Raw genomic sequence first — 14,721 nt, 5'->3', positions numbered from 1 at the left:
CATAGGAACATATACAGGACACATGAATGCACCCAAGTCTATAGTCTATAGTTCTCTCTCACACACACACACACACACACACACACAGATACATAGTACCTTGAGGCTACAGTGGAAGGAGGGGTTTGATAGGCCAAGGAGGGGGAATGAGGCGGGGGACAAGGGAGGGGGGCAGGCAGAAGATACTATAGAAGAGAAAGGGTGAATTGAGGGCAATGAGGGAGACACAGAGACAACCAGCAGGAGAAGGAGGTGTTTGAGTGAATTTTCAAAGTGTATTCCTGATAATTACTGCAATGTTCCATTGGGGCAGGATGGCAGAATATGTTGGATTTTTTTTTCCCTGACTCAGTCGCCACATGTCAACATTTCTTTCATTTTTACGATTTCATTAAAAATTGCCTGCATAAATGAAATACTTTTTTAAATAAATAACTATTTGATTGCAATGTTTATAGTTCCACTTGCATTAGTAACATCTTTGTCATGATCAGACTGCACACAAGATAAAATACCGAAATGTCATCAGGCTTGACATTTTGACCGTGCATATGTGTGTGTGTATGTATTTATATGAAATGTGTAGGGCTGTGCTCCATGTCTGTGCGTGCGTGTGTGTGTGTGTGTGTGTGTGTGTGTGTGTGTTTCACTGAATGTCAGTCTAATCCTTTCCATTCACCAAGAACAGACATTTGTGGGAGGAGGGGGAAGAAGATGAAGAAGTGGGAGGAGAGAGGAAAAGATGATGTGGAGACAAGGAGGAGAAAACAAAACATTTAAATAAATCCAATCCCTTTCTTCTTGTGCGCTGAGTCAGAAATGGGTGAAATTTTTTACAAAGTTAGAAAGACTATTAGTAATATTGGGGAGAGACAGGGAGAGTAAAGGTGCATGAGAGAGAGGATGAAGAAAGATGAGAGACGGTAGAATGTGTTCAAATAGATCATTACAATGAAAAGAGAAAGGAAGGGAGAGACAGGCAGACAACGAAGGTGGTAAAAGAGGAGGAAGTTGAGGAGGAAGGGGCGCGAGAGAAAGGGTGAGATGTGGAAGAGGAGGCAGATGGGAGGGAGGGGGAGGGAGGAGGAGAGGGGTGCAGTCAAATGGCACTCATGACAAATGACATCCCCTGTCTCCCAGTCCCCTCTCCTCAGCACCATGATTTGTCATCTCCACTTCTGACATTTTTCATCGCACTATCAAATCACCCTGACAGAATGATATTTTCTAATTCTCCCAGCCTTGGAGCACGCCAAAAATAATGGCCTCCACATGCTATGCACACTCTTTCTCTGTTTCCCTACCTCTCTCTTTATTTTCCATCCTCTGTACCGCGTAAATATCTGGTTATTCTTGAATAATGAATATGCAGCATCGCAAATATATTGTAGGCAGGACTTGACTGGAAGCAATCTGCCTCTCCGAGTCATTTAAGCCATCTCATTTAAGAGGTGGCACATGTAAGTGTCATTTTCAAAAGGTATGCCGCTAAGTTTTTGGATTTGTTGTCTTGCATGTGAGATGGAACAGTAAATAAAAAGGGAAAATATTTTCTTTCTCCCCAGAAAAAAAAAGTTATTTTCTCTTAAAATGGAAGAAACTTACCAAGAATGTATTATTTACTGCACCCAGGTTGACTTATTTCTGGCATCAGTTTCAACTTTTACGGTCTATTTTCAGAAATACATCGAATGCATTGGGAAGTTGTTCTCTTTGCTTTGTTTGTTCAGCAGGTTTTGTGGTGGACATAGTGATAAATACCATGGTAATCCTATCTTTTTCAGTGCTAACAGAACTTAGATGAGTCCACACCTGCTGAGCCTTTGATATTCTAGTGTATCATCCTCCATTGTTTTATTGAATATTAATAAGGACAGTGTCATATCTGTCATGACCCACCTTTCCCATAATCCAGGTCATGGCACTGCAAATGAGTTTATGGGTAATTCCATCTCAGCAGGAGATCACTATCACTGTAGCCCAAAGGCATACAAAGAAATCGGGATCTCTTTAAGTCCTACCGTGACTGCTGGCTTTGGATCCTTTCTGATAACCAAACAATGTTTACCAATCAGCAACATGCAAATCGAGCAACGTCTTCAATTCTGTTCTTGAGGAGAATAAATGTCGAGGACAGAAAAACAATATGGCTTTCAAGTTGCCAGCCCATTATTTTACTTTATCATAATCCTTAAAATCATTTACATTGTCTTGAAAAAAGTTTTAGAACCTAAACCCTTTACTATATTTACTAAGGCATTAACAATGCATGGCTTAATAATAAAAAGATCTATTCATACATATGAATACAATAAATGTTAAAACTGCAGACAATAAAAGATCCTATCCTATCTTAATTATACATATATTTAGCTGCAGTTTATGGAAAATAGTGTCTTTCCTCCAAGAGATCTTTTGTTGTGTGACTGTTTCATTGTTGATTTCATTAACCGTAGTTTAAATAACAGCAACGGCACTTACAATCAACAAAGCATCGGCGAGTTAAAAGCTTCAGTACATAAACCTATGGCATCAAAGTGGGAAAAGAAGCATTGCACAGTTTAGAAATGTAACTCTCACCAAAATGGCATGTCCCCTGAAACGCATAAGAGCTCAGTTTCCTTTTTTCTCTCTTACTAAAAAAAGCAAAAACAAACAAAAAAGAGTGCATTTTACTTCTGTAGTGTTGTGAAATAAATAATGTATTAGAATTTAGAATTTAACCATCTTCACCATGACTGTGTGTCACACACTGTTTGTTTGTAAATGATTCAACTGTAATATATATATATCTCTATATATACACACTATATCTATATTAAAAATTTTATTATCTTAGTCATCAGTTGCGTATGCATGTGTCTCTGTGCTTGTGATAAGGTGACTCCTCTCACATGTGTTAGTGTGCCTGTGTGTCCCTGTACCAGTTTTACAACGTCTGGGGTAATTATGCATTATCCAACAAGGGATCAGTGTCTTGCTCTAAGCAGCACCCGGGTGTTGTTGTTTAATGTAATAAATGTCATGTATGCATGGCTTCACATGCGCTTCGTTAGCAGTTTAATGCTAACCGCTGAGCATCACCAGTGCCTCCCAGCTATGAGCCAACGTCTGCTAATGACACCAGCATTTAGCTCAAATCATCACGTGGAGAAGGATAAACAGTGTTCATCAGGCCTCACCACTAGCATGGGTGAAACTTTGTTCATTATGTGGAGCTATAACCGGCAAACTGGAAAGACTCACATGTCGTAGATGTGCTTTGGTTATCTTAGTCGCAATTAATTTCATCAATCGCTGTCAATCAATGTATTTCTGTTCGACTAACTAAATGATTCCAAGCAAAGTGATTCCAAACCAACAAAATTAGTCAGAAGAATTCATTGCTTGTCACATTTTGTCTTTGTCATACCACAATATATATCAGTCATATCTTGATCATTTCATTCCCCAGCCCTTATAATAATGTCCATATAATGAATGAAGCTTGTACGTTGTAAAGGGACAGCATGAGACTAAGAGATAGAAAGCAAACTGACTAAAAACAGCTTCAAACACATGTACTGTAAGTAAACTTTGATCTTCTACTTGATCCCTTCTGCTAATTTTACCAATTAATTTGGGAAAGTGTGGAAGTCAGTTTAGTCAAACAGAGCGTTTCATATAACAAGCAGGATTAACTAAAAAAAAATGTTATTAGTCTTAACTGCTTGGGGGAGTAGCTGCAATTAGAGGTTAATCAAAATCTAACACATGCTTGGGGAATTAGATTCACAGACTTGTTTTGTTATTTAGCAGCTTGGCATTGGCCTGCTGGACATCTATGCTTTACCCACGAGCACTTCTTTGTTTGCAAGAGGTCTCAGGGACCGCTTTATAAAGTTTAAACATTTAAAGTTAACTTGATTTTTTTTTTTTTCTTGTTAGTCAACCCTATGAATGTGCTGTTGTAATACAAAGTACTATGGCAGCAACACGCTGAAACTGAGAGAATATTAGAGCAATTTCAGCTCTGCCCGCTCCAAGATTGGGCCACAGTCAAAAGTAATACCAAAGCAGAAGAGATCAGTTTTCTATCATCTGAGAATTCTCTAAAGATGAAATAGGCCTCATAAATGAGTCTCAATGATAACTGATGTATGGTAAATGATAGAGAGAAGATAATATAGGAAATTGGGGGAATAGTGTCTGGAGACTGAATCAATTCATTTCTAAAGAGAGATCTACTGTGGCCCTTACTATTTTTCTCGAGGTACAGTCTGTGCTTTGCTGCAGATTTCATATTAACTCCCACATCATCATTTACACACATACAGCCCATATGGTCAAGCACATGTGCGCTTGCATTCAGACGTAAGCACGGACACACACACTAGCTAAGGAAATGGAAGAAAGGGAGAAGAGGGAACAGTTACCATAAAGAGGCCTTGCGATTATCTGCCGACACATCATAGGTTGAAAGTCTGCTCAAGAGCACATCAGCTGGTTACATGGCTGTTGGTGTGCTGGTCGCTTACCTATTTGTTCTTTGTAGGTTGCTCTTGATAAGACCGTCTGACTGGACCTGAGTGTAAAATGTTGGGGAGCAGTACAAGAGGGGAGCGAGAGATAAGTGGAAGAGAGGGAAGGATAGTGTGGATAGAAGTGGATAGAAAGGAAGGAGGTAAAGGAGACAGGAGAGGAGTGAGGAGGAGAGATTGATTTGGCCAGCCAGGAGATGACTGCTGATGAAGGCCTCTCATAGACAGATGGATGCAGCGTCGGGTCCCGGCTCCTATAAGCCCTCAGCCTAATCCACCTCAAATTTCCCTCTGATTGCTTCTAAATTGCCTTCTCCCATAGTTTCCTGCTGATTTCTCACCGTGAACTCCTTCCCTGCCTGCTTGCCTGCCTCTCTGAACAGGGAATGATGTCTTGCCCGGTGAGGTGCTTCCTTGGGTTTGACCGAAGAATGTGCTAAGAGAGCGATGGGAGAGGGTGTGAGGGGTGATGGCTCCTGTGCCCTTGTGTGTGACTGTGTGTGTGTGTGCGTGTGTGACTGTGAGTGTGTGTGTGTGTGTGTGTTGGTCCCCTCATAAAACCAGTCTCAGGTCTTGTCATTAAAATGCATTATCATCCCACTGTGTCAAGAGAGGAGACAAATAGTCTTCCTCTCAGCCTGCTATCTCTGTCTCATTCTTATTCTCTCTTTCATATACTCCCTGACTCCATCTCTTCAGGGGTGTGGAGAGATGGTGGTGGAGGGATGGAGAGACCTTTCTTTTTCTTTTCTCCATCTTTCTCTTTTTTAATTTCTTGCTTCTCTTCTTCCCTTTTTTTTACCTGCTTTAATTACACTGTTTCACCCCGTTTATCATTGTATCACAGTTTCTCTGGACTTCCTGTGACTCTCTTTCCACCAACCTTTCTCGCTCTCTCTTGCTCTCTCCATCTTCTCCTTCTCTTTGTCTTCCTCCATTCCTCTTCATGCTTTTGCTGTAATTCTCTGTGCAGAGTTGGCAAAAATGTAATGCAGAATTATTCAGAATGAGGACTTTGTTTTCTCTCAGTGGGACAGGGGCCCCCACTCAGCAATGTGATAACAGAGCTATAGTCTAACACACTCTGATTTGTTTGCCGCTCATTTATCATGTGACCTTTCCCTACTATCATTAATACAGAGAGAGAGAGGGAGGGGGGAGATGGACAGAGAGAGAGAGCGAGCGAGGACAGACATATGGAGAGACAAAACCAAAACCAAAGAGGCATACATTGAGAGATGCAGAAAGAAAGGTCAAGTTAAGAGACAAACAAGGTAGGAGAGAGCTTTAGAGCGAATAGAAGGAGAGTGAAGAGAGAAAGAGAGAATAAAATTGAGAGAGAGAGAAAGAGAGAGAGAGAGATAGCAGGGAAGGAGTAGAGAAGATTGCATTTCAGAATTACTGGCCAACACCTAACAATTTATGCCCTCATGCAGTGCTTGGCAGCAGCTGGAGTCTGCAAAGCCTGCGGTGAGTGCACATGTGCATTTGTTTGTGTGTGTGTGTGTGTGAGAGAGGGAGAGGGAGAGGTGGAAGAGTGTAAAGGTAAGCTACAATACGCTATAGCAGTGAAGTGACATTATCAAGGGGCATTAACAGAAAGGCGCTTGGTATCACTGCCTCCGTAAACCGATATATGTTTTTATTCAGTAAAACAAGGTGCACGTGACGGCGACAGCAGTGTCCCGCAGAAAGAGAAGCGACAAAAACAGAAGAGCTGTGTAATATCTTATCGAATATCTCTTTTCTTTTGCCTTATCTGGTGATTCTTAGATGAACCCAACCTAGGAACACATTTTCACCACATAATATTGTGACACGGTGCAGAAAAAAAAAAACCTTAGTACTGGACTAATATCAGAATTACTTGCTGGTGTTTTTACATCGGTCTCCAGAGACACATTTGAATTTTCTCCTAAAACACCATAGACTTTGTAATGTAAAATCTGATTCTTTTGTAATGCCAGCATGTCATCTGTAAAATTAGATATATTTAATACCTGTAAAGCTGACACATAAAGCACTGACAGATAAGCCTCGTTATTGTGATAATTTTTTGTTTTTCTATAAAAAGTGAGGTCAACACCAGACTGTGTGATCAACTCCACAAGGCCTGGCAGACAAAGAACTCTGCCCCGCCAAGGCTGTGCAGGCCTGTGAGTATAGATGCTAACACAAACCATTTGTAGTGCTGTTTTTTTATGAACAGTTAATCCATTACAACATGAGATTGTAGTTAAGAAAACTTTGATCCAGTTGGGGGCAAATAAGGATAGCGGTTATTTTGTCAGTTTGTTGATGGTTGGAAAGATTAAAATAAAGTGCAGTTCTTGTTCTTATACGACCCCCACATAAAAAGGGTTTAGGAAAAGAGGGGAAACAATATCAGTCATAATAATATCTTGTTATACACATTTATGCACGCACACACAAACACACACATGTGAACATACGTAAACACATCGTCCCCACCTCATTGCCCCCTCCTAGAGACTACAGAGAGAACAGTGGGCAGTAGAGGTGGCGGTGAGGGCCAGAAAAATTAAACCATCTACAGGGAGCTCCAGTCCGAGAATATGAACAGAAAAATGAAGGTGACATTTGAGAGAGAGAGAGAGATGGAGAGAGAGAGAGAGGGAGGGAGAGAGAGAGAGGTGTACTGGTGAGGGAGGGAGGGGGGATTTAATAGGTCCCTGAGACACGAAGGGTGTGAGATGAGATGATGAAACCAGAGGATAGAGGGGAGGGAGGGAGGGAAGAGAGAGGGAGATTGTGTGTCAAAATGTGGATGTTTGGAGATTGGGCTTCCAACCCTGCCAAATGATTAAAATGTTCCCTCTGACATTCATATTCCCCTATCTGGAATCCTGCCTACATACGATGGGCTGCGTTGAATATGAATTCAGAGATGGCCGTATAGAATTTGATCTGAGAAATGTTTATGGCTGGAGATGCAATTTAGGCATGTTGCATTTGGTGACACACAAAGTGAAGTTTTTATTTTATTATACTTGCATTTTGACCATTTGACCACCTTTGACTCATCAGCAGCAATTCTGCTATGAATGAAATATGAATAAAGATTTCAGACAATATGTGTTGTTCTGGAATTCTTACAAAGCTTAAATCTGAGAAGATTTTGACTTATCAACAGAAAGATTGAAATGTATTCTTTTTCTATTTACCTGGCCATTTACCTATCAAAATAAAACAAGTTTTGACCAGGCCTTGACAGTATTTTGGTTGTTCTATGATTAAATTCAGTTGAATGATTAAAATAAAATTTAATGAAATTGTGTCTACCCGACACACACACTCACACACACATATACCTTGCATATGGACACACAAACAATAAATGCACAACAAAAGAAATCAGGGGGACCTCAGACATCAGAATCTCCCTGAGTGTGAGTCGCCATCCTTTCCCTTCTAACGCTCTAGAGATGAGGGTTGTCATGGTTACGGGGGCAGAAAAATCACCCCATGGCCCACCCCACCCCCCATGACACACACACACACACATATAAATACACATACACCATTTCTTACTTCAGTTGTCCGGGCGTTGCTGATGTCACTGGTGAAACTATGAATTTAACATACAGGTCAGGAGATGCATATCTGGGCTGTGGTAAGCCATCAGGAGATGTAGAGAGAGAAAGGAACAAGAGTCTTGTTGCCTGACAGATAGACACACCGTCCGAACGCCCTTGAAATTTAAAAGAGAAAGTAATAAAAAATGAGAGGAAATTCAAAATTCAATCTCAGAGAGATTTGCTATTGAGGATGTCCTCTTTTTGCTCCCCTTTCTCCTTTTCAGGTGCAATTAGACCTTTTCTCTGAGAAAAAAAAAAGTGGCAGGGAAAAGGCAGAAAAAAGAGAGAGAAACAGAGGGAGCCTGATTGAAGTGAGAGATGGATGGTGAAACAAAACAGAGAGATGAGGAATAGAAGAGATTCTTTGAGAGTTGCTTTTGTTTTTGCTTTTTCTGTGTCTGTGGCATTATAAAAGAACTTCACTAAGCACTTAGGGGATTACAGTGCACTTGCTTCTGATAAATATCTTAATTTTGATGCGATTTTTAGGCCATCAACATAATTATTATTTTTCATTTTTCTTGCCCTTACAACTTGTTTTTAATGAAGAGCCTTTTCAATAAACAAATGGATATGCATTAAGGGGGATGATGGGGCTTTCAAGTATAAACCTCTCATGTCTATTAAGTGCTTCCATTACACCACATTTCTTCAGCAGCCCCCCAGTAAATGTTTTTTTGTGTGTCTTGAAAGCCGATCAGTGAGGTCTCTAGTTTGTACAGATGCGTTGAGGCACTTCTCAATTTTTCATTTTTGCTCTTACGTGATTTATTTGGATACTAGATAAAATTCTAAGATAAATAATCATAAATCAATTCTTTTAACTAAACACAAACCTGTCATACGGCATGCATCTGTATGTTTCTGTGAACATTTTACCAATATTTATTGAATTCAATAATATGATATTAAATAAAATATTAACATTTTTTATTACTTATATTATATATAGGTTTGCAGAATTTACATGATTAATTAAAATCTAACTAAATAAATTTATTGCAAGTATAATTCCTCCAAAGAAATTTGTCAATATTTAACACCCAGACTTCTGGCCATTAGGCGCATTCTGCTGAGAAATAACAAATACAGGACGATAAATCAGTGCAGTACGTCTGGATATTGTCCTCATATAATTGGTGTTTGATAACTCTGATTGACTATTGATCGGCACTGAGTTTTGACCCCAGCAATAAATCCAGAACCCTGGTGGCCAGGACACTGCATCGTTGAATCTGAAATATTTTATCCGCGGCTTAAGAGGAATAGCCACTTATTCTCCCCTTACACACGTTTTTCTTTTTTTATGACAGCAGTGCTCTCATCTTTCCTCTTAAGTTTTACCCTTTTGTGACCTTTTGGAGAGACCAAACGTGTCTGCGTTATATATGGGCTGTCCTGCGATGACGGGGCGGGTAGGGAGGTTATGGAGGGGGTGCATTAGCTGGTCCCCCCCACCGCCTCCACCCCCAACCCAACCCACCATGGCAGAGTCCCCAACCCCAACCCCTACTCCGCTTCACTTCATTCATTTTGTTCGTCCCCTGCGGTCGGCCGGCAAGGCCTCTAAATCCTCCCTTTATTGTACACGGCGCACACAAAGGCTTGGCCTGCTCTCTCATTTCCTTGATGTGCCTTTGGACAGCGGCGGTGGCTTTGTAGGCATCGATGCAAACATTAGCATAAAGCAGCTCCTGGGGACCACCGAACAATCAACTCAACTGTTTCTGGTCAATCCGGTAGACTTACATATGATGTGTGACCACGGGAATTAAATACCTGTGTTGTGGTTTCTGAGATTTCAGTCGTTGGATGGGAGCCGCTGATGCGAGGTAGCCAAAGACACATGGTTAGATAAGAAAAAAGAGAGAGATGACCCTCTCGATCTTTGATGACGTGAATTTCTCCCTTGGCTTTGACCTCATCTCTCTCTCTCTCCCTCTCTCTCTTGCTCCTCACCTTCCTCTTCACAACCAACAAAAGTGGGATTACCCAGAGAAAGAGAGAGAGAGAAAAAGAGTTAAAAAAAAAAAGTTGGTGTGTTTATGGCAGAGTTAAGCTTTTTGAACCGGGGGGTTTCCGTCCCAAAATAGACTCACTTCAGGCTGCAAGGCTGGTAATTATTGACCAGGAGGGGAGAGTGGCAAACAGCACACTCATTACACATGGAGATTGCTTGCTTAGAACTGAACACCAGAATAGCAATGCAAATGGGTGGCTGCCCCCTTTTTGTGTGGTCAGAAATCTAGAGGGTCATTAGAATTTTGTTGGGCCCGTTTTTAATGTTCCTGAGTTGCATGAGGGAGTCAAGCTGCCTTTGAGGAGGTGGCAGCGGCTCAAGGGAGGGAGTCGGTGGCCCCCGCGTCTGCTTCAAAGGCTTGCCTCAATCTTTCATGTCTTTCTCATGTGAAGTGAGGGGAATATACAGAAGAATAGACACAAATATACGTTTCACATGTGGTCGCTTTCCTCTGCCATGAGTGTGTGAATTTTTATTTTATTTTATTGCCACCACTGTGTTCTTTATGTTTGCAATTTTGTAAAAAAAAAAAATATGATATATAAAAAGATGTAGATTTTCTATTCCATAACACTTGTTGAAAAATATCACCAGAAAATAAAAGGTCAAAACAACAAGATTTGTATTTGCACATCAGCAAAAAGGGACATGCATGTCAATATATCTAAATATCTATATAATATATAACAATATAAAACAGCATATTGTGTGCTTGTTATAGATATGATTATACTTGATCAGGCCTACAAATATATAATATAGTAAAAACATTAATTCAGAAAATAACATTTGGTCAGGTAACATTTCAGGGATATTTTCCTTCATTCAGTTATCCATGAATATGTTGTGTATCATAATCAATTTGCATATGTTTTTAATAGTAATTTTTTTTCATACAAATTAATAATCATAATCATGAATCTATTTGTGTATATAAAAAGAAATAAGAAAGTTAAGTTAAATAGATTTTGGATCAATAATCAGTTCTGTACTTTACAGTGCATATTATTTAAATATATACATACATACACAAAAATGTATTATACATGCATATATGGCATTTATGTTGAAGTCTAAGAAAATTTGCTCCCCCACTGTGTTCTACATAATTTACACAATATGTATTAACATTTACATTTGACTACAATATTAACAATATTGTACATTTTCATATTTAATATATTTAATATTTTAACTCTTTTCTTCTGGACTTTCTTCAGAGCATGCCAAAGATCCAAGAGAACAAGCACAATTCTTTAACAACAATGCTTCCTTCTCTTTTAACCTCACGTCTCTTCACTCTGCGTTCATTGCATTTATGAAAGTAGATTACCATCGCCTCTGCATTTTTCAGTTCCCAAATGTTTATCAGGCAGATGAGAACCAGAACAGTTGTAATAGCAATGTGTCATTATTCATAGTCGATATTAGCTGTGTGACACTGACGCTTTCTCTGCGGCATGGCGGTTGGTTTATTTCTACCCATCAGGTACTGGGGCGTGACAGGGGGAAGTGTTGTTAGGACTATGGTCCCTACAATGTCCCCTGATGTGGACAGACATTATAAATGACATCGCCCAATCAGATGCGAGATGGCGACCGGGGGGTTGTGGTAGTGGTGCTGTTGTGTGTGTGGGTGTGTGTGTGTCTGTATATATATGTATGTGTGTATGTGTTGGGTGTATAGGGGAAAAAAAGAAAAAGGGATGGTGGAGGAGAAGATGGGAAAACATGGGGAGCCTCATTTGATGCAGTTAATGTGCAGATTTATGTAGAGGGACAGTGGTCAACATTCATAAGATCTTCCTTCCTCCCTCCCAGCTTCCACGCCTCCACCTCCTCCCACCCCATTTCTTTCTATTGCACCCCCTTCTTCCCCCACAGGCTTTCTCCTTTCTTCCTCTCCCCCTCATTCTCTCCCACTCTGTCACTCACCATCATTCCTCCCTTCTCTCCCCTGTTTTTTCCCTGTCTCTCATCTGTCTTTCCTGACTCCCTCCCTTCCTCCTTCCGTCTCCTATGAGGGGACTGAGATTGTTGTGGACTGCAGCTATCAGGCCAATAGGAGGCATAGGTAGACCACAGAAACACACAGACCACAGCATCGAGTAAGTGAGGGAGAGATGATACATATCCAACATTCAATATTTTATTTCTATATTGCACAAACCTGCCAGTATTTCTGTTCGACACAGAAACATGAGAACACACTCAGGTTTATGTTTCGACAGTGTTTATCATATTATGCAAAGTGTAACCAGCTAACTAGAACAAAACAGCAAAATGTGCAGAGCTCTATAAAAGGAATTACTTTATAGAAAAAAGGGTCAAAAGCATTAAAAGCAACTATTTCTACGTCTCATGTGTAGCACTCTGTTTACTGAAGGTCATATAACAAAAATATTGAAAAAATCATTCATCAATAAGCAAATTAATACAATCCTGAAACGATTTGTGAAATGTCTTTAAATTGAATAGCATTGTTATCATATCCAGTATAGGGAAATATATTGCAATACATATGTATTGCAAAACATGTATTGAATTTTATTTAATAATCTCACCCCTTGGCCTTTCTTTTTTAAAATCTTTTTGTTTAAAAAAAAAAAAAAGTCTACAGCTCTATAATAAATAGTGAATCTCAGAGGAGCTCCTTGCATCAATTAAAGATTTGCATTATGTCTTTTCCATTTGCTGCTGCGGCTCTTGCTTAGTGAAAGTTCAGATCTATTCAGTTTCATTCTCTCTCACAACCTTGAATATGAATCCTTTCTATAACAGCAGTTTGTTGATTTTAAGTCTGATGGAAAATGAACTTTCTCCTGCTGTCGGAGGCTGCACAACGTCGATGTGTTCATGTAATGTTTTTTTTTTTCACATCAGAGGGGACGTTCATTCACATGAATATTTAATCTATATGTGTATATGTCAATATAATTATTTAATACATTTGTTTAATTTGAGTACTACTAAATGGTTCATGTTGGAGATACAGTTTGTGGGCAGAAGTTCAGCGCTACAAGAGAAACTTTTTGCCCCTGCTATGATCTGCTCCTGGCGAAGTGAAGGAAAAAAAAAAAAAACCCTTCCAAAATTTCAAATGTCACAGTATCCCTTTAAGCATTCTGCATTATTTTCATTATAGTAGTGTAAAACCCATGCATGACTTCATGTACTGATTGAATCAATTTATTTCTGAATTAGCCCCCAAACCTAAACACACACACATGCGCGTGCACACACACACACACACACCAGCTTCCGTCACTTTCTCATCTTTTTGCCCTTCATACAATACTTTCTCTCCCACTTTTATTCTCTCTCTCTCTCTCTCTCTCTCTCTCTCTCTCTCTCTCTCCCTCTCTTTCCCAGTCCACTGAGTTTTCTGGTAATCCCTCTCAATCATTACAGAGGCCCTTCACTCTTCGTGGGACTTTCTCACCCCTCGTTGCGCCCCAGACTTCCATCCATTTCCTCCTCTCCCGCTCCCTCTCTCAAACCCGCCTCAGCACGTTGTCTCTTTCCATTTTGAAGGTGGAAAACTAACAGAAATAACTTTTCTAACACGCCGCTGAAAATCTAAAATGGTCACATATTAATTTAGATTTAGGGAAGACGGAGAACTCACAAGAATACGACTTTCGAAACGCACATGAAACAGCGGTGGATACAGTAAGTGCACAGAGCTTTCCTTAGGTTGCATTAGATTCATACGGCGTACATATGCAAACTGTATGCGTGTCTATCTGTTTAAGGATACCCTTTTTTTAGAGGTAAAAGGCTTAAGAAAGCAAATAACATCAGTTACATTCAAATGTGAGCTTCACTTTCATGCACAGCAATCATTTTGTCACACATTTTCAAACAGGGCATATCTTGTTTTGGAATGAAACTCTTCAAGCTCAGTGTTTCTACCTGCAGCAGCGACCGTCTGTAGTTTTCTCTGTCTGAGAGCCTAAAGCTGCAGCTTTACAAGTGAACCTGCCAGTGTGATCTCAGACTGGCTGCACCCTGGGGCAAGGCAGAGGAGACTATACGTGTGTATGAGCGAATCCCGTATGTGTGAGTGTGTGTGTGTGTGTGTGTACAATGTGTTAGAGCTGGCACAACCACCCTTGAAAAGCGCTCTCGAGACCCTTGATTCCATAGCTCAATATTATGATCTCTGAGATCTCTCTTATGCCAGGATGGAACTTATGGATTTTGGGCGTTCACCTTGCAACACTATTAGCCTGCTATTTCCATACATTGTCCTTTAGCCTCTGGAGGAGAGAGGCTTTTTATTAGCCTGGCTGCATGTTAGCTACTATCTCTGATGTCAGCAGACTGTAAAATTGTGATTCAGTTTTATAGCAGGCAAGAACATTAGCAACTAGCAATGCTTTCCCTAATGGACATCACTATAACAATCCAATAATACTGACTTTATAGTGACCTCACATGTTATGGTATTTTTTTTTATTTCCTATGGCATCACTATTACATTCATCTAATATTTCCACAGGGACTAATTGCCCTGGTGTGATTTTCTCTACAGTTGATTATTTGGATTACTTTATCGTTCAGCTCTAACTCCCACGTG

The 14,721-nt window shown here is 40.1% G+C and overlaps 1 protein-coding gene across 3 annotated transcripts in view; it reads left to right on the top strand.

The window, feature by feature from the left end:
* zfhx4 (zinc finger homeobox 4) overlaps positions 1 to 14,721 on the top strand; it is a 279,124-nt gene that overhangs the window by 43,277 nt on the left and 221,126 nt on the right. Inside the window, exon 2 of one of the 3 annotated variants that reach the window (XM_027274216.1) lies at positions 5,661 to 5,794. The exons of the other annotated variants lie outside the window; for them this stretch is intronic. The gene's annotated coding sequence lies outside the window, so the exon portion shown is untranslated. The remainder of the gene's footprint in view (positions 1 to 5,660; positions 5,795 to 14,721) is intronic. 3 annotated transcript variants of the gene reach the window in all.

Source organism: Larimichthys crocea, chromosome XXIII (assembly GCF_000972845.2).
Source record: "Larimichthys crocea isolate SSNF chromosome XXIII, L_crocea_2.0, whole genome shotgun sequence".
Taxonomy (NCBI): domain Eukaryota; kingdom Metazoa; phylum Chordata; class Actinopteri; family Sciaenidae; genus Larimichthys; species Larimichthys crocea.
The sequence above is the reverse complement of the archived record's forward strand: the minus strand, read 5'-3'. Positions and strand labels throughout refer to the sequence as shown.